The sequence below is a fragment of the Neoarius graeffei genome, chromosome 2 (assembly GCF_027579695.1).
Source record: "Neoarius graeffei isolate fNeoGra1 chromosome 2, fNeoGra1.pri, whole genome shotgun sequence".
In the NCBI taxonomy this organism is placed as follows: domain Eukaryota; kingdom Metazoa; phylum Chordata; class Actinopteri; order Siluriformes; family Ariidae; genus Neoarius; species Neoarius graeffei.
The window spans coordinates 42,639,870-42,660,641 of NC_083570.1; the positions used below are offsets into that span (position 1 = coordinate 42,639,870).

Below are 20,772 nucleotides of genomic sequence, written 5' to 3' on the forward strand. Positions count from 1 at the left end.
CGCTTCATTCACGAATGCTGTATTGAAAGCATTCAATGGGAAGTTCTCATTGAAAACAGAGCAAAGAGCAGCCCTGGAGGTATTTATTGAAAGGAAGGACGTTTTCGCCTTGCTCCCGACCGGCTTCGGTAAGAGTTTAATCTACCAGTTAGCCCCGTCGCGTCGCATATGTCAGAGGAAAGAGTGATGTGATTGGTTTAAGCTTCGTCACAGCCTTTTCTGGCTTCGACCAGTAGCAAACTGAGGCATTTCAGGGAGGCGGGTCAACCACGGGCTCTGGGAAATGGTTTGGCTTAATATCTTTGCCAGACCAAATGTTCGCAGAGCTTTGACGTCGCGTTAGCCAGGCTATATAACTCTACACCTACCCGGTGGAGATGAGCTGGGAAACTGAAGACTGAAGGAACAGTATTGAAAAGTATTTTTCCAGTCTCACCTGTGAAAGGTAATCCCATGCGATCTCGTTTGGACGGTAAACCTGTTGGTACAGTTAAACGCAGCACATGAATGAGGCATCTTTATTCTCGGCTACTGTCTAGACGCTATACCAGAGACGGTTGAAGGATCTCCACTTTGCCCCATCCAATATGTCTATGCCTTTCTCCATCACTCACACGTACTCTTAATGAAGCAGTGCACGACAAGCCTCAACAGGAACTACATACACACATACATACACACACATTGAAGGCTGATCCGTTCGTGCTACTTGATTCGATAGGACTCTCTGCGGCACCATCCTCTTCTAATTCCACAGTCAGATACTTGCAGCCAAAATCGCGAACTAACGTTATGGCAGGCATATTCGGCATCGCGCTCGTTACATCACCACCACCTTTCTGAGAACCAAAGATCGTTTTGACCTTTTCATTGTTTACTTTCAACGCTTGAGAGACGAAATCGCCCACGTTCACTACGTTCAGACTGCAACCTGAAATGACCCATATCCGATTTGTTGTGAAATCCGATTTTTTTGTTAGGCCGTTCACATTACCAATTACATGAGACTTGTATGCGATCTCCAATATGAATGGAAAATGACCCAAAAGTGTCCTGCATGCGCAAATTGACATGTAATAAGCACATCTACGTAATACGTAAACAAAAAAAAGCGCACTCTTCAAGTTTCCACCAAAGAGGCGGGATTAGCCAACGCAGAATAGTGACGTTTGTCTCTTGTTGATGACGTGTAGGTCGCATGAATGCGACCTGTCTGGTCAGACTGCAGTCGCATGTGAAAATAACGGATATGCATCAGAATTAGGACCACATATCCAAGCAGCCTGGGTCGCATGTGAAAAAAATCAGATCTGTGTCGTTCAGATTGTCAATAACAAATCGGATACAGGTCGCATATGGGCAAAAAAATCGGATATGGGTCGTTTCAGGGTGCAGTCTGAACGTAGTCGTTTTGGTTAGTGAGACAGTGAAAAGACTTTTCTTTACCACACTTTATGCTTGCATACAGTTGAGGCGATAGCTCGGAATCCATGCTGTCAGCGTCAGCCATGGTCAGCACGAGGTTGACACTGTCGTAAAGCGGTCGTAAATACCATAAAAACATTCAAGTGAATACTCAATGTCGTAAATAGTTTCATTTTCGGACTCGGCTGAAGTGGATACGGTATATACAACACACATTGTCGTTTGTATTTGCGATTCGAATACTTTTTACTTAAAGAAATATGACCTAGTACCAGGGATACAGTGCTGTTACAAGAAAAATATGACTTTTTTTTTTTTTTTTTACACATTTCTTTTTGTACGTTTCGGCGGTTAAAATAAAAATACACACAGACTTATTTTTCTAGCGGTAGTATTTAACTGCCGTCGGCGGATCCGTGATCTGAAAAATCTGTTTGAGTCGGCTAAAGGGTTTTTACTGCTAAAAGCTGTATTAAAGCTATACAGCCTTTTGATTTCATAAAATCAGTGAAATTTAGTTCCGTCTGAATTTTGGTCATTGTTATGAGATGTTTATTTCTGCAATATCTCAAAAAAAAAAAAAAACCCTGGCCATTCTGTGGCTGGTAAGTTATTTAATTTGAGAAGATTCCTGAGCAAATAATGTGCATGAAATCGCTCGCTTCGTGCAGTCAAACAGACAGAGGAAGTCCGTGTTTACCACCGTCTTTATGCATCCGCCACCTTAAGGTGCAGGAGGCATTGTGTTTTCAGGTTGTCCGTCTGTCTGTACATCCGTCCGTCCTGAAACCTTGTGAACACAATATCTCGAAGGCTAATGAAAGGAATTTCACCAAACGTTCATCATTTGTGCGCTTTGGGACAAACATTAACTGATTAGATTTTGAGGTTAAAAGGTCACAGGTCAAGATTACTGTGAGGTCAAATGTCCATCCCCAAATCACAACTTAATAAGGCATGTAGTCTACCAGGCGGAGGCATCCCCATCGACGCCAATGGCATAGAGTTCTATCTAGTTTCCTTCTACTTTGAGTTTTACAGCAGCTGGCATCCACAGTGTTGCATTACTGCCATCTACAGGTTTACCTTTGACCATGCACTGACTGACAGTTTCATCATTTTGTCGCTAAACGAACAGCTGATCACACCGAGGTGCTCACTGAGCGCTGATATTTATTAGTTTGGTCCTGCGTTTCCTTTCCTTCGCAGCATAACGCCTTTTCTCACTTTCCATTACTGTAGTCGGTCTTTCACGTTTCATTTGCGTCCTCCATTTTTCTTTCCTGTTTCAAATTTGTATCCCACAATGCCTTGCGCGAACGGAGAAAGCCCACCACGTGATGCATGATGATGTATCTTGTATTGGGTCATGGTGAAGCAGGAAAAAATTAGCGGAGAATTTAGGGCCATGTGGCTCTAAACTCATTAATTGTTCTATTAAAAAATAAATCCCTAATAAAATTAGAAGCCTATGATTCAAATTCAGTAGCTTTCAGTCCACTAAACAAAAATATTTGGGTGTCAGGGAAAATTATTTTTATGACCTAGACTTGAAAGACAGTCTAGCTTTAAACTGATAATTTCTGTAGTCCACAGTAGAATTTCTCAAACTATTTACACTCCAGGTTATCTTTTAACTGTAAAATTAATTCCATGTAACAATGCAGTACAGATTTGGATATTTTTCATCATGTACTAAAAAATTTTGTGAATTATCATCTGGTACGATCGTTTAAAAAAAGACCATCCTGAGATTTGAAAACGATTCACTGACACATCATAACATCATACAGCAACATGCCAAGGCTCCATGGAAACATCTAGAAGGTCTATAAAACTCAAATTTGGAAAACTGTCACCATTTAAGTAGTTCATGTTTGCCATATAATTGTCATGTGGTTTTATGAAGACCTTTAGTCACAGTCTTGATTCTTCAGTGGTCAAGACTGTGCCTGGTAAATATTTGTGAAGCTGAAAATATTATATGGTGTGACCACTTTTTGTGATAAACACTCAGAGGCTACTTTAATATGAACACCTGCTCATGCATGCAATTGTCCTGAAGCAACAGAACAAAGCATAAAATCATGCAGGTTCAAGTCAAGAGCTTCAGATTACATCCAACATCAGAACAGGAGAAAAATCTCATTGACTGACCGTGGCGTGGGTGTTGGTACCAGATGACTGGTGTGAATACAACCCCAATTCCAAAAAAGTTGGGACAAAATGCAAATTGTAAATAAAAACGGAATGCAATAATTTACAAATCTCAAAAACTGATATTGTATTCACAATAGAACATAGACAACATATCAAATGTCGAAAGTGAGACATTTTGAAATTTCATGCCAAATATTGGCTCATTTGAAATTTCATGACAGCAACACATCTCAAAAAAGTTGGGACAGGGGCAATAAGAGGCTGGAAAAGTGAAAGATACAAAAAAGGAACAGCTGGAGGACCAAATTGCAACTCATTAGGTCAATTGGCAATAGGTCATTAACATGACTGGGTATAAAAAGAGCATCTTGGAGTGGCAGCGGCTCTCAGAAGTAAAGATGGGAAGAGGATCACCAATCCCCCTAATTCTGCGCCAACAAATAGTGGAGCAATATCAGAAAGGAGTTCGACAGTGTAAAATTGCAAAGAGTTTGAACATATCATCATCTACAGTGCATAATATCAAAAGATTCAGAGAATCTGGAAGAATCTCTGTGCGTAAGGGTCAAGGGCGGAAAACCATACTGGGTGCCCGTGATCTTCGGGCCCTTAGACGGCACTGCATCACATACAGGCATGCTTCTGTATTGGAAATCACAAAATGGGCTCAGGAATATTTCCAGAGAATATTATCTGTGAACACAGTTCACCGTGCCATCCGCCGTTGCCAGCTAAAACTCTATAGTTCAAAGAAGAAGGCGTATCTAAACATGATCCCGAAGCGCAGACGTCTTCTCTGGGCCAAGGCTCATTTAAAATGGACTGTGGCAAAGTGGAAAACTGTTCTGTGGTCAGACGAATCAAAACTTGAAGTTCTTTATGGAAATCAGGGACGCTGTGTCATTCGGACTAAAGAGGAGAAGGACGACCCGAGTCATCAGCGCTCGGTTCAGAAGCCTGCATCTCTGATGGTATGGGGTTGCATTAGTGCGCGTGGCATGGGCAGCTTACACATCTGGAAAGACACCATCAATGCTGAAAGGTATATCCAGGTTCTAGAGCAACATATGCTCCCATCCAGACGACGTCTCTTTCAGGGAAGACCTTGCATTTTCCAACATGACAATGCCAAACCACATACTGCATCAATTACAGCATCATGGCTGTGTAGAAGAAGGGTCCGGGTACTGAACTGGCCAGCCTGCAGTCCAGATCTTTCACCCATAGAAAACATTTGGCGCATCATAAAACGGAAGATACGACAAAAAAGACCTAAGACAGTTGAGCAACTAGAATCCTACATTAGACAAGAATGGGTTAACATTCCTATCCCTAAACTTGAGCAACTTGTCTCCTCAGTCCCCAGACGTTTACAGACTGTTGGAAAGAGAAAAGGGGATGTCTCACAGTGGGAAACATGGCCTTGTCCCAACTTTTTTGAGATGTGTTGTTGTCATGAAATTTAAAATCACCTCATTTTTCTCTTTAAATGATACATTTTCTCAGTTTAAACATTTGATATGTCATCTATGTTCTATTCTGAATAAAATATGGAATTTTGAAACTTCCACATCATTGCATTCCGTTTTTATTTACAATTTGTACTTTGTCCCAACTTTTTTGGAATCGGGGTTGTACAAGTGTTGTTGTTAAGACCAACAACAATAACAAGACTGCGAAAGATCGCCACTTTTAAGCGATGAGAAGCAGCAGCTGTACAAACGCGAAGTCATCCATTATTATTGTTGCTGCTGCTGCTGCTTCTTCCGTGTTGTTTTTGCCTCGATATTCGCGCCAAGGTTTATGCAAACGTAGCGACGTAACTGACGTATACAGTGACGTAATCACGTGGCTTCCCTTAGCACCGCGAGCTATGGAAAAGCAAACTGGTTCTCTGCTGGCTTGCAAGTTGAACGAGTTGTGAACCAGCACCAGCACCAGCCCCGAACCAGCCCTGGAACTGATTTGGTGGAAAAGGGGTAACTGATGTAGTGACATTTCAAATGGTTATGGATATAATCTCCGTCCGTCCGTTCATCCGTCCATCCATCCATTATCTGTAGCCGCTTTATCCTGTTCTACAGGGTCGCAGGCAAGCTGGAGCCTATCCCAGCTGACTACGGGCGAAAGGCGGGGTACACCCTGGACAAGTCGCCAGGTCATCACAGGGCTGACACTTAGACACAGACAGCCATTCACACTCACATTCACACCTACGGTCAATTTAGTCACCAGTTAACCTAACCTGCATGTCTTTGGACTGTGGGGGAAACCGGAGCACCCGGAGGAAACCCACGCGGACACGGGGAGAACATGCAAACTCCGCACAGAAAGGCCCTCGCCAGCCACGGGGCTCGAACCCAGAACCTTCTTGTTGTGACATGACAGTACTAACCACTACACCACTGTGCCACCGGATATAATGCCCAAAATGTAAAAATGAGGGTTTTAATCGACTTCTAAAAACTCATATACGTGCTAACCGAGAGACAGATATTTTTCTAACGCTGCTGTTTGTTGGAGAAATGGCCGTTCTCCTTTTCCAAAATGAGATTGGAGATGTACAAACCAGGCCAAAATCAAAACTTTTTTTTTTTAACCACCACGTTGGGCAGAAAAGCATGCTGGAGCACACAACACATCGGATCTTGAGGTTGATGGGCTACAACAGCAGTTAAGAACAGGACTCTGAGGCTACAGTGGGAAGCGGCTCACCCAAACTGGACAGCTGAAGATTGGATGGGGGGTCGTCTTGTTTTTCCACTCCATTCTGTGTAAACTCCTAGAGACTGTTGTGTATGAAAATCCCAGGACATCAACAGTTTCTCAAATACTTGGGGAAGCCCATCCATTTTGGTCCCATAGTCAACAAGTCACACTTTTTTCTCCATTCAGATGTTTGATGCAAATACTGACTGAAGCTCTTGACCTGTATCTGTATGGTGGTGTTGCATTGCTGCCACAAGTTTGCTTGATTAGATAATGACATGAATAAACATACAGGTGTTCCAAGCATTCCGAATAAAGTGGTCGTTGAGCACGTGTCTCATACCATGCTTTAGTTTTCCTCCAGATAAAATGCTTACACGTGTGATGCTAGTTCTGCAGCCACTGTCTGACAGTAAAGTATTTTCCAGAACGAAAAGTGGTTTATTGTCACAGACATTACATCATACTTGTTTGCACTCTTTTTCTCACTCATGCTTCTGGTCCTTCCAGTGCCCTTCGAAGGTATTTGTGTTCCGAGGAGGCTCTGGTGGGAAGCGGACTCCATGCTGATTAGTGCTAGTTCACTCCATGCTCTCTCCAGTCTGCCACTCCAATGCCTGTCTACTTGTGGAGAAGGTGTAATTAAGGATTCACTCATTTCATCTGCTGGTAAATGACTATTCATTTATAACATGCAATTTCTCCACTGGAGGCCACAGACATTTGAAGTTGCAGTGTTTTATTTCTGTACTGATTATGTAGTACAAATATGAAAACCAGGGATTATGTGGAATGAATGGAGGCCTGAGAGAAAACGCTTCCCTCAGCCAAAGGCATTTTCTGCCATATGTAGCTTTGAAGACTGCAGGCTTTCCTGAGCTGAAATTGATTGTTTATTTGCATATATAGAGTATAGCGCACTTAACAATAGATACTGTCCAGGGCTCGACATTAACGGTTGTCCGCTTGTCCGGGACAAGTGATCCTTTATGTCGGACAAGTTTATCATCTCAGTTACTTGTACAATCGGACAAGTGCCAAAATACACCGATTATTCGGGTTACATATCAAATTTATTTATTAGTTTATTCACACGATTTCCGAAGCATCTCACTCGACATATTGTTTTGATGAATCGCCGGATGTTTCTCTTCGGAAACAGCGATGTGCGCATGCGCAATATTCCGCTTGCGAAACCAGCCAATACCGCTTCGTGTATTTGAGCTGAAAAGTAAACGGTCGTTTACCAGACCCTCCAGGATTTCGCGATGTTGCGATTTGCAACTTCAACGCAAATTCAACCAATCCCCGTGAATTCAGGGCGGTATTGCAATTATATCCAATCACCGCAACTTTCCCGCAAATTTGACCAATCGTTGGCTTCGTCTTGAGGTGACGTCGACAAACTTCCTTCCGCCTTACTTCCGTGTTTCCGTTCAAGAGAAGCAGCATGTGCAAGTCAGTGTTTATATAGGCTTAAATTCTGTTACTGAAAGTGTGTGATGTTTACAGTGAAGGACTGTGTGCACTTTACATTATTTTTTACTTAATACAAGAAATTAATGGATGCCAACATTTTTGCCAAAATGGTATTTTATTTTCCATTGTTTAGGCAGCTTCAGCATCATACTGTGAGATTCTGTTCAAATTGTTTTTTTTTTCTTCTATGAAGCCTGAGCCATTTATTTTATTAGTTTATAATTATAGTTTAATTTAGTCTTCAGGAGAGACTGCCTGCACACAGTACTAGTATTAATAGTTTTTTTTTTCTTACATGAAAGCTGAGGCATTTATATTATATTTTAAGGTAACTTCATGTTGTGCTGAACCAACAGGTGCATTTGGATAAGTAAAGCCTATTTTTCTGCATTTTTGTAGTCCTGGTAAGCTTTTATATTGGTAAAGTTGTTTATAGGACCATTGCTCAGTGTCTGTTTTTTTTAATCAATAGTTTTTCAGTGATAATATTTAACACATCACTCAACTTTAATCACAAAAAGAGAAAATCGCAACAATTTCTCGCAACTTTCACTTCCTCCCGCAATGTAATCGCAACAAAAACCTAAACACCGCAACTTTCATCGCAACCATTAAATACCATACAGGAGCCACACTGAATAATTAGACAACAACAATTAATCAGTGGAGGATATAAATTCAAAGTTAATAATTTAAAAATGAAAATATATGGCATAATTTTAATTTTCTGGTTTTCAATTTCTCATAAATAATGATTGGAGTCCAATTTTTTTCTGCAGTGAAAAGATTGTGTTAAAGTAATTCTGGTGAAAATTATTTTATTACAAATAGTTTGTGGGGGTTTTTTTCTCAAATTTTTCTTCGGACAAGTCAACTTCACATTTGGACAAGTAAATTTCCTTTCAACTTGCCCGACAGGACGAGTGGTTTCAAAAGTTAATGTAGAGCCCTGCTGTCACAAAGCAGCGATACCAAAAATATAAATTTTTAAACATATGAATTTATCCTGAATGAGCAAGACTGTGGTGATGGTGGCTCCGAGATGACATGAGGAAGAAACCTTGAGAGGAACCAGATTCAAAAGGGAACCTGTCCTCGTTTGGGTGTTAACGGATGGGATAAAGCGAGTTACCGGTATTTGTAATTGCACTATGTGGTAAAAAGTGCAATTGTGTACCAGGATATTCATTATAGTAGGCATATCAGGTGAAAATTCAATCCAAATTGCTTGAAACTGGTCTCGTTGAATTGAGACTTGAATGCAGAACAACATACTTTTTACAGAATTGAAATGTTTATCCGTTCTTGAGATATTACAAATCAAAGATTGAAGAAACGGCTTAATTTTTAGAAAACTGATGATGTAATATACATGAGGATACTATGGTCCAAAATAAGCCTAATTAACGAATGAGATCAAATGTTTATTCTTAACTTTGTTTCGAGATTTTTATCTGGAAATTGGCAGGCACATAGATGGTTGTATACCGAATACAAAGTTTTAAAATATAGTAAAAACAAATGATGAAAATTAGTATTATGCTAATTAGGTAAAAATGTAAAATTGGTACACTCACTACTTCAGAGTTTCACCACATGGCTTTATTTGCGCAATATAAAGCTGATCTTAACTCATTTATACATCACAGAGAAGGAGAAATCAATGTTAATTACAAATTGCAAATAGTTATATGCATAAATGAGCATTGACTCATTCACATCTACTAGGGCTGTGCCGATAGACGATGCCATCGTCCATCGACGATGGTGGTCATCCATCACGATGGAGAGCCACCATCGTGATACCATGCCCCCTCCTGTCATAAACATGCATATACGGTATCATCTGGGCCTATTAGTTTAGTTAGTTAGTTTTGTTTAATATATAAATATAACATATAAATATATGTCATTATAAAGTAATATCCTATTACAGCTTGTTCACGTAGGCTATGGTGCAGGGACGTGCTAGTGAACATAACATGTGGTTACACAAATACAGTATGCTACTAATAATACATTTTGACTTCATTTTTTAGCCTACACTATACTTTTAATGTAAAATTTGTCATGTTGTTCAAACAAATAGCCACTATTAACGACTTCAGTCAGGAAATATTGCACCTTATCAAACGGCAGTGAAGCGCAGACTTCGGCAGAAGTCAAATAACTTTAATCTGGTAAATAGGCCTACTTTCAGACACAAAATGGTCCACTCTAAGCCATAATGTCAAACCAAAGGGAAGAATGAAGGTGATTCTGATAAATGTAAAGACAGTAAAAAAAAAACAATATTAAATCATGATTTTAAAAGCTGGTGCAATAATTGAAACACTAATAAATTGGAAAAATTAGCGCGTTCAAGTGCGCACTAAAGGCCGAAACGCATCTTCAACTGATATGGTGTAAATAAACAATGAGTAATAGCTTAAGTGTAGTTTCTTCTCATAGTTTGAATACTAGTCTTTCATTGTTAGAGCAGATTAATATCTTAGCGTGATCAGTGAGTGCTCGGGGAGGTTCGTTTCCACCTGCGCTTTGCGCAGCTCATTTCTCCGAAGCCAGCCGTGCGCAAACGCAGTGTTGACTGCTCGGCAAACTCCAAACGCTCGGTCTGTACTGGCCCTCTGTTGCGCAAGCGAGTTGGTTATGGCCAGGTTCAAATTGTGCCCAAAACAACTTAACCACGGCCATTTCAATTGCCTGATGGCTGCGACAATATTCGCCCCGTTGTTATACAGGCGATCTTTTTCTCTATTTTCCATTCGGCAAGTGTCTCGCGCAATGCGTCTTCTAAATTGTCCGCTGAATGTGTCTCTGGCATGAAACTCGTCTGCAGGCATTTGGACTGCATTGCCACATAATGTACGGTAGCTGACATGTAGGGCATCATGTTGCAGCTGGACCACATATCCATTATCAAGGCCAAATATTCCACATCACCTAGCGCTTTTTTTCTTTACGTGCCAAAGCGTCGGATGAGTATGTAATACTTTTAATAATAATATATTTAATAATGTGGTATTAAAATCCCCCCCCCCCCCCCCGCGCCCACGATATAATCGTCCATCACGATGTTTGCACTGTAAACATCGTCGATGCCAATTGGGACATCGCACAGCCCTAACATCTACCATTCTCAAAATAAAAAAAGTAATAAAAGAATATTTCTAAACTCTGTGCTCTGTAGGCCTTTGTATTTCCAAGTAGGGCCTACTAGTGTTTTTATATGAAAGGATATAAATTATTTCAATTAATATTCACAGCTTTCAAGGCAAACCTCGAAAAAACTGAGAGCCACATCCAATAAACAAGTCCATTTAATTGAATTGAAATTGACGCTCGCGTTTCTGACTTCCGTTTTTTAAAAACTATAATTCCAACCACTAAGGTCTCAATATTTTTCATCAAAACAACTACAGTTATATTCTAAAATATATTTATTTACATGAATCAGTTTAATTTGAAAAAATAAGTAGGTAAAACTCTGAAAACTTGCTTCAAAGTCTCCTGTGAATCATAATGTCAAAACTAGCTGACGGAAATTTTTGCTGAATACTTCATCAGAAACAGTGAGCGCCTGAGAACATCACTATAGCCTAGGTCACAACCGGACGTACGATTTTTTTGGCCGTGCGATTTTTGGCGTTTCCCAAATCGCTGCGTTTTTTTTGTTCGTGGAGAAAGACACACGTTGGCCGTAAGTTTGTCTTGCAACCTGAAAAAAACGTAAGCGTCCGTAGAGTTTGTTTGACATGACGAAGAACCTCTGCGGCCGGTCTGCGGCCAGTCTACGGCTCGAAAATCAGCACGACGCGCGCGCCCTCCGTGCGTTTCTTGCGTTTTTTGCACGTAGACCGGCCATAGGAGCACGTACGGCTGGTTGTGACCGAGGCATATAGGAATTATCTGATTGATATTCATGAGTAATCCAGTCGGAAACTGATCAGGAGAGAGAGAGAGCCTGACCGCTTTCCTGTGAGTCAGAAAGCACTGGCAGTTTCCCGACGTCATGCGAGCAGAGTGCACTGTGTTTACCAAATTCAACCTGCCGTTACTCCCAAAGTACTGAACAGATCTTAACAAGATAAATTTCTTTTTGGAAAGCAGAAATTAAGCTTTTTAATGATCATATTCACAATAGAAAATATTCAAGAGCTAAGCAATGACCGATTTGGAAACTTAAATGAGCGTCTGCATGCAGAATTTTCATATCAGACGCTCGCTGGCTGTGCTGTGTCCTAATTATAGTTTTGACAAAGTCTATTTTTCTGAAGTGATCAACTCTTCTTTGATGGAGGACTTGAGTGTGAAACTGTTCATGACAACTGTAGTCCTAAAGTTATCATGACAGTTGTAGCCTTAAGCAGGGATGAGAGTTTTCCGCTTTTCGGCGGAATTCCGCTTTTTCTGAGTAAAAAACGACCTTTTTATATTATGCCAAATCCGTTGAGAATTTTTTTTTTATTAATTTCGGGGGGTTGGGGTATGTTCCTTCATGCTGTTCAAACTTTATTAACTCCAACGATGTTTACACATTATTTGTAAGTCGCCATCTTTAGTCTCATTTAAATCTCGTTGAATGTGATGTAAAATTCGTGTTATCTACATTGTTATTGGTCAAAACATCGATGTCGAGACCAGAATAGCCAGACACACCCACATCCGCTTGTTCTGACCCACTGGAGGTAGCATCACAGTGCTGTTAGCCAATCAGAGGTAACACATTTACATGTCATGAATATTAATGAGTAAGAGCTGAAATCCTGTCGTTCTCCCACCACCCACTCCTCCACCAAACTAGAACAGCCTGAAACAGGAGAACCACACCATTTTTTTTTTTCCACTAAAACAGCCTCACAGGGCATTCATTCATACTAGAGACCACCGCACAATTAATGAAAAAACGATGCAAGGAGACCTTTAACTGTAAAAAGTGTGAATAGACACATGCTCTTCCTTTTGAAGAAAACATACAAGTGATGTGGACAATAAAATAAAGACAGCCCCCATAAAATATGCATTTGTTTGATTCAATACATTGAATATATGATAATTTGAATTATAGCTGACTGTGTTGATAACTGTATAACTTGAAAGTTTAAATCGACGACATTGTGAAGAAATCGTATACAAATAACGTGGATATTAGGAAAAGGTCAGTCTCAATAAGATATATAAATGTTTTTATTTAATTCAATATATTGAATATATGAAAATTTGAATTATTAATGGCACTGTAAATACAGTTAGGTCCATAAATATTTGGACAGACATTTTTCTAATTTTGGTTCTGTACATTACCACAATGAATTTTGAACAAAACAATTCAGATGCAGTTGAAGTTCAGACTTTCAGCTTTAATTCAGTGGGTTGAACAAAATGATTGCATAAAAATGTGAGGAACTAAAGCATTTTTTAAACACAATCTCTTCATTTCAGGGGCTCAAAAGTAACTGGACAAATTAAATAATTGTAAATAAAATGTTCATTTCTAATACTTGGTTGAAAACCCTTTGTTGGCAATGACTGCCTGAAGTCTTGAACTCCTGGACATCACCAGACGCTGCGTTTCCTCCTTTTTAATGCTCTGCCAGGCCTTTACTGCAGCGGTTTTCAGTTGCTGTTTGTTTGTGGGCCTTTCTGTCTGAAGTTTAGTCTTTAACAAGTGAAATGCATGCTCAGTTGGGTTGAGATCAAGTGACTGACTTGGCCATTCAAGAATATTCCACTTCTTTGCTTTAATAAACTCCTGGGTTGCTTTGGCTTTGTTTTGGGTCATTGTCCATCTGTATTATGAAACGCCGACCAATCAGTTTGGCTGGATTTGAGCACACAGTATGTCTCCGAATACCTCAGAATTCATCCGGCTGCTTCTGTCCTGTGTCACATCATCAATAAACACTAGTGACCCAGTGCCACTGGCAGCCATGCATGCCCAAGCCATCACACTGCCTCCGGCGTGTTTTACAGATGATGTGGTATGCTTTGGATCATGAGCTGTACCACGCCTTCACCATACTTTTTTCTTTCCATCATTCTGGTAGAGGTTGATCATGGTTTCATCTGTCCAAAGAATGTTCTTCCAGAACTGTGCTGGCTTTTTTTTTTAGATGTTTTTAGCAAAGTCCAATCTAGCCTTTTTATTCTTGAGGCTTATGAGTGGCTTGCACCGTGCAGTGAACCCTCTGTATTTACTTTCATGCAGTCTTCTCTTTATGGTAGATTTGGATATAGATACGCCTACCTCCTGGAGAGTGTTGTTCACTTGGTTGGCTGTTGTGAAGGGGTTTCTCTTCACCATGGAAATTATTCTGTGATCATCCACCACTGTTGTCTTCTGTGGGCGTCCAGGTCTTTTTGCATTGATGAGTTCACCAGTGCTTTCTTTCTTTCTCAGGATGTACCAAACTGGAGATTTTGCCACTCCTAATATTGTAGCAATTTCTCGGATGGGTTTTTTTCTGTTTTCGCAGCTTAAGGATGGCTTGTTTCACCTGCATGGAGAGCTCCTTTGACTGCATGTTTTCTTCACAGCTAAATCTTCCAAATGCAAGCACCACACCTCAAATCAACTCCAGGCCTTTTATCTGCTTAATTGAGAATGGCATAACGAAGGAATTTCCCACACCTGCCCATGAAATAGCCTTTGAGTCAATTGTCCAATTACTTTTGGTCCCTTTAAAAACAGGGTGGCACATGTTAAGGAGCTGAAACTCCTAAACCCTTCATCCAATTTTAATGTGGATACCCTCAAATGAAAGCTGAAAGTCTGGACTTTATGTCCATGTCCATTATATAACTATAACTTGAATATGTTTCAGTAAACAGGTAAAAAAACAAAATTTGTGTCAGTGTCCAAATATCTATGGACCTAACTGTAACTATGGATTTTAATGGACATTTTTTAGAAAAACAAGTGATGTTGACAATGAGTAATAACCAGTCCCCATAAAATGTAGATATTATTTTGAATTTTGATACATGTTGTTCTATAGAATAGTGTTTTTATTTCAATAAGTATGAAAATAGGCATCAGGTGTTTTAATTAACTACAGCTCAGATTGCAGGAAATAGGGTGTGTAAGGTCTCATTTTGAAAAAAAAAATTTCAGTGGGTGTCCCCCTGGACACCCCCCCCCCCTTATTACTTTGGGTGCCTTTGGTGCCCTCAGGACATTTTTACAGATTTTCTGCTTTTTTCATCAGGACCCATTTTCATCCCTGCTTAAGCCATCACAGCTAAACTGTTTGTATTAACTGTCGAAAGCCATCCAAGTGTATCTTTATGGTCCATATGGGGCCATCTAACACAGGAGTTAAGTGATGAAGATTCCGGCCAGAACTAGGGCATCAGGGTGGATCAGGGGCTGTACATTTTATATATATATATATATATATATATATATATATATATATATATATATATATATATATATGGGGACATCCTTATTTATATATATATATATATATATATATATATATATATATATATATATATATATATATATAGGGACATCCTTATTTATATATATATATATATATATATATATATATATATATATATATATATATGGGGACATCCTCACAGGAGTGAAGTGATGAGAACTACAGCCAGAAGTAGGGCATCAGGATGGATCAGGCAGGTCTGGAGAGCAGGAGAGGTTAGCATCACCGGTATCTCAGGAGTGATGTGTAATGAGAGAGAGATTATTGGGTATGCTCATTGTCATGTATTGGCTAAGAACGGTGTACATTGTGCACTGAGTACAATCGTGGACTCCGGCAAGACAAACTATAACAGCATAAAAGAGATGACGGAATAGTGATAAAAAAGGGAAAGCCAGGAGGTAACAAGGACGTGAGGGAACCCTGGGACGTAAAGCCACTCCATCGTCAACAAACCTGAGTGAACGTCTGAGAGTGAGGGGTCAACAGCATTCAAGCATCCCAGTTTACCAAAACACTTTATGCCTGAGAACACTCCAGATCTGCTCCTTTACCTGATTAAAAAAAAAAAAAAAAGCTATTAACAAAAGGCTTGATGAAACGAATGTTTTCAGCCTAGACTTAAACACTGAGATTGTGTCTGAGTCCTGAACACCACTTGGAAGGCCTGTTTCACTTCACCTTCACTGTTTGAGGTACCAACAAATAACCTGCACCTTTTGAGCTAAGTAGTCATGGTGGATCATCAAGACCAGAAGTTCGCTCAGGTACTGTGGCGCAAGACTGTCCAGTGCTTTATAGGTCAATAGTGGTATTTTATAATCGGTGCAGAATTTGATTGGGAGTCAATGCAGTGTAGATAAGAGAGGGATGATGTGGTCATATCTTCTGGTTTTGTTAAGAACTCTTGCTGCTGCATCCTGGACAAACTGGAGCTTATTTGTGCACCTACTGGAACATTCAGACGGTTAGGCATTATAATAATTCAACCTAGAGGTAACAAAAACATGACCTAGTTTTTATACATCGTGTTGTGACATGTTTCTTTGTCTTTGCAACGTTCCGGAGATGAAAGAAGGCTATTCTTGTAGTTATCTATATGAGCTTCAAATGAAAGCCTGGAGTCAATCACACCAAGGTCTTTTACTGCTGCACATGAAGAAACTTAAAGCCCATCCAGAGTTACTATGTAATCGGAATGCTTACTTCTAGCTGCATATGGTTGTAGTACAAGTACTTCTGTCTTGTCAGAATTAAATAGAAGGAAGTTACTATGCATCCAGCGTTTTAATGCCCTTTACACATTCCTCAGTCTTATTAAAGGGGAACTGAAGGCAATTTTTTAAAATCAAAATTCTATTTATCTCATTTTATTAAATATAGGAATGCATTTCTGACAACTGTTTTGTCACTGCTATAGCAAGTTATGAGTTTGAAATACGCTCTGTAATACAACCCCGATTCCAAAAAAGTTGGGACAAAGTACAAATTGTAAATAAAAACGGAATGCAATAATTTACAAATCTCAAAATCTGATATTGTATTCATAATAGAACATAGACAACATATCAAATGTTGAAAGTGAGACATTTTGAAATTTCATGCCAAATATTGGCTCATTTGAAATTTCATGACAGCAGCACATCTCAAAGTTGGGACAGGGGCAATAAGAGCCTGGAAAAGTTAAAGGTACAAAAAAGGAACAGCTGGAGGACCAAATTGCAACTCATTAGGTCAATTGGCAATAGGTCATTAACATGACTGGGTATAAAAAGAGCATCTTGGAGTGGCAGCGGCTCTCAGAAGTAAAGATGGGAAGAGGATCACCAATCCCCCTAATTCTGCGCCGACAAACAGTGGAGCAATATCAGAAAGGAGTTCGACAGTGTAAAATTGCAAAGAGTTTGAACATATCATCATCTACAGTGCATAATATCATCAAAAGATTCAGAGAATCTGGAAGAATCCCTGTGCGTAAGGGTCAAGGGCGGAAAACCATACTGGGTGCCCGTGATCTTCGGGCCCTTAGACGGCACTGCATCACATACAGGCATGCTTCTGTATTGGAAATCACAAAATGGGCTCAGGAATATTTCCAGAGAACATTATCTGTGAACACAATTCGCCGTGCCATCCGCCGTTGCCAGCTAAAACTCTATAGTTCAAAGAAGAAGCCGTATCTAAACATGATCCAGAAGCGCAGACATCTTCTCTGGGCCAAGGCTCATTTAAAATGGACTGTGGCAAAGTGGAAAACTGTTCTGTGGTCAGACGAGTCAAAACTTGAAGTTCTTTATGGAAATCATGGACGCCGTGTCATTCGGACTAAAGAGGAGAAGGACGACCCGAGTTGTTATCAGCGCTCGGTTCAGAAGCCTGCATCTCTGATGGTATGAGGTTGCATTAGTGCGTGTGGCATGGGCAGCTTACACATCTGGAAAGACACCATCAATGCTGAAAGGTATATCCAGGTTCTAGAGCAACATATGCTCCCATCCAGACGACATCTCTTTCAGGGAAGACCTTGCATTTTCCAACATGACAATGCCAAACCACATACTGCATCAACTACAGCATCATGGCTGCGTAGAAGAAGGGTCCGGGTACTGAACTGGCCAGCCTGCAGTCCAGATCTTTCACCCATACAAAACATTTGGCGCATCATAAAACGGAAGATACGACAAAAAAGACCTAAGACAGTTGAGCAACTAGAATCCTACATTAGACAAGAATGGGTTAACATTCCTATCCCTAAACTTGAGCAACTTGTCTCCTCAGTCCCCAGACGTTTACAGACTGTTGTAAAGAGAAAAGGGGATGTCTCACAGTGGGAAACATGGCCTTGTCCCAACTTTGAGATGTGGTGTTGTCATGAAATTTAAAATCACCTAATTTTTCTCTTTAAATGATACATTTTCTCAGTTTAAACATTTGATATGTCATCTGTTTTATTCTGAATAAAATATGGAATTTTGAAACTTCCACATCATTGCATTCCGTTTTTATTTACAGTTTGTACTTTGTCCCAACTTTTTTGGAATCGGGGTTGTACATCAGTCCATATGGCAAAGCGATGGCCGTAAACGCGATTCGCTGAGACCTGTGCGAGACATCGTAGGACGGAAGTAAAACATACAGTGGAAATCAAAGTGACCAACATCTGACAACGTTGTCAAGATACGCACGCCCTCCTTCGAATGCTGACGTAATCAAGCTGGAAGTTTCCGTGTCCGAAATCGCTCCCTACTCACTATATAGAGCACTATATAGTGGGGACGCCATTTTGTAGTGCTGTCCGAAACCTTGGTGAGGATTATGTGGGAAATACACTCAGTATAATATGCATTTATCACAAAAATACATGCATGTATTTATTATTTTGAAAACCCACCAGCCGCCTGATCTGGCACGTTTTAATTGTGCGACAGTAGTGACATAAATACCAGCGTGACAGACTAGTCCTTATCCTGTCATCTTTCCAACTCTTCCCTACTCCACGTTCGTTCGAAGTCGTATGAAATAATCTCCATCACTGATGAAGCTGGCAAATCTTGAAAGTAATCTAAATTGGAATCATGTGGCGATCTGGCCACTGTGTAAACAGTTTTCAAAATGGCGGCGTGGACACTTCATGTTTGAAGTCTCGCACAAGTCTCGTGAAAATCACGTGGATAAGTGACGACTTCCGTGGACTGTACAAACTACATTTAACATGGCTAAAAACTGAAAAGGCTCGTAAGTGTAATGTAATATAATATGCCAGTATAAGTCACGATATAAGGTTAATAAAACCGAAAACGTCATTGAATAACACGTTAATTAAGAAATAAAGCAAGTTTAAAAATGACTTCAGTTCCACTTTAAGCTGGTGTCCCTCATGTGGCTTTGCTGAAATATACAACTGTATGTTGTCAGCATAATGGTGGAAACTAATACCATTCTTATGAATAATATTACCCAGAGGTAGCATATATAAAGAAAAAAGCAGTGGGCCTAAGACAGAACTTTGTGGAACACCAAATGTTACCTTCTCTCAGTCAGTTCCAATTCTTGCACACCTCTTTATTTGTAACGTAAGCTGCTTCTGGAAAAATTACATTTACTGGTGAATTTTAAAGAACTATATATTTGCAGTGGGAAACAAGTCCACTTGTCCTATCAGCATCATCCACATCAGTCTTTGTTTCCTCAGCTGAGGTTACAAAGTCACTTGAGCCATTTAAACATAGGCCTAGTCATTTCTTCACTCCACGTATCTCTATCCTCTCTTACATTTGTTAGGCTTTTGTCCACTTAAGTATGGTGTCTACAGTGGAAAATATAAAGGCCTCCTTAGTTACCCAATTAACCAAATTAAATTGATAATTGAGTTTTCAATGTGAAGTAAACTTAAAAGGTCTCACATACTTGCCAACCCTCCTGATTTCGGTGGGAGGCTCCCGATTTTAGCCCCCGCCTCCCGATCGTATTTGTTAAAAACTGGATAATCTTCCAGTTTGGGGAAAACCCTACCGCCAAGTTAAAAATACTCCCGATTATGTCCAATCAGAATCGTATGAGAAAAACTGCTGACGTCAACTGATTTTTAACCAATCAACGAACAGAATGACAGTCACTTCCATAATGTAGGATTCACCCAGGCTGTCCGGCATTTTTTACAAGCAGTCATTCATCATGGCCACTAAACCCAATACCAAACGGCAAAAATATGAATGCAAATACCAGGTTGCATGGGAGAATGAATTTCCACGGATAAGCAAATCCATGGCGACACGGTGGTGTAGTGGTTAGCACGGTCGCCTCACAGCAAGAAGGTTCTGGGTTCGAACCCAGCGGCCGGCGAGGGCCTTTCTGTGTGGAGTTTGCATGTTCTCCCCGTGTCCGCATGGGTTTCCTCCGGGTGCTCCAGTTTCCCCTACAATCCAAAGACATGCAGTTAGGTTGACGTGGGGCGCCCTTGAGCAAGGTACCGAACCCCTGACTGCTCCCCGGGCGCTGTAGTGTGGCTGCCCACTGCTCTGGATGTGTGTGTGTGTGTGTTCACTCCTTCAGATGGGTTAAATGCAGAGGATGAATTTCACTGTGCTTGAAGTGTGCAAGTGACGAATAAAGGTTTCTTCTAAAAAAAAATAAATAAATAAATAAAAATGTTCGACTAGCCAGTTACACGTTTTCAGGTAAAGATACCTTAAATCAGAATATAATGGACATTTGAGTGTGAAATTTAAACTAGTCTTCCCTACCATTTCAGAAACAAACTGTACAACTTCTAAAGTGTTTAGTGAAATTTTGCCTGACAGAGAATTTGTTTGGTGAGTGTATTTGAATAGTGTCGTAGTGTCTTAGTGCTATTTTGAATTTATGTTTGAAAGTTTACAAGTGAATTATCTGGAAAGTGATTGATTTTGACAGAGTTTTGAGGTTTTAAGTGAAAGATTACTAGTAGTGATGCTCCGATCACCATTTTTGGGCCCGATCACCAAAATCATGATCTGCCAATTGCTGATCACGGCTGATCATAGAATGGCAGGCGAATCTGAATTTTCCATAT

General features: G+C 40.1%; 1 protein-coding gene across 3 annotated transcripts in view; it reads left to right on the forward strand.

Moving 5' to 3' along the window:
- ppp6r2a (protein phosphatase 6, regulatory subunit 2a) overlaps nucleotides 1-20,772 on the forward strand; it is a 136,180-nt gene that overhangs the window by 20,871 nt on the left and 94,537 nt on the right. The window contains exon 2 of one of the 3 annotated variants that reach the window (XM_060914266.1): nucleotides 6,805-6,963. The exons of the other annotated variants lie outside the window; for them this stretch is intronic. The gene's annotated coding sequence lies outside the window, so the exon portion shown is untranslated. The remainder of the gene's footprint in view (nucleotides 1-6,804; nucleotides 6,964-20,772) is intronic. 3 annotated transcript variants of the gene reach the window in all.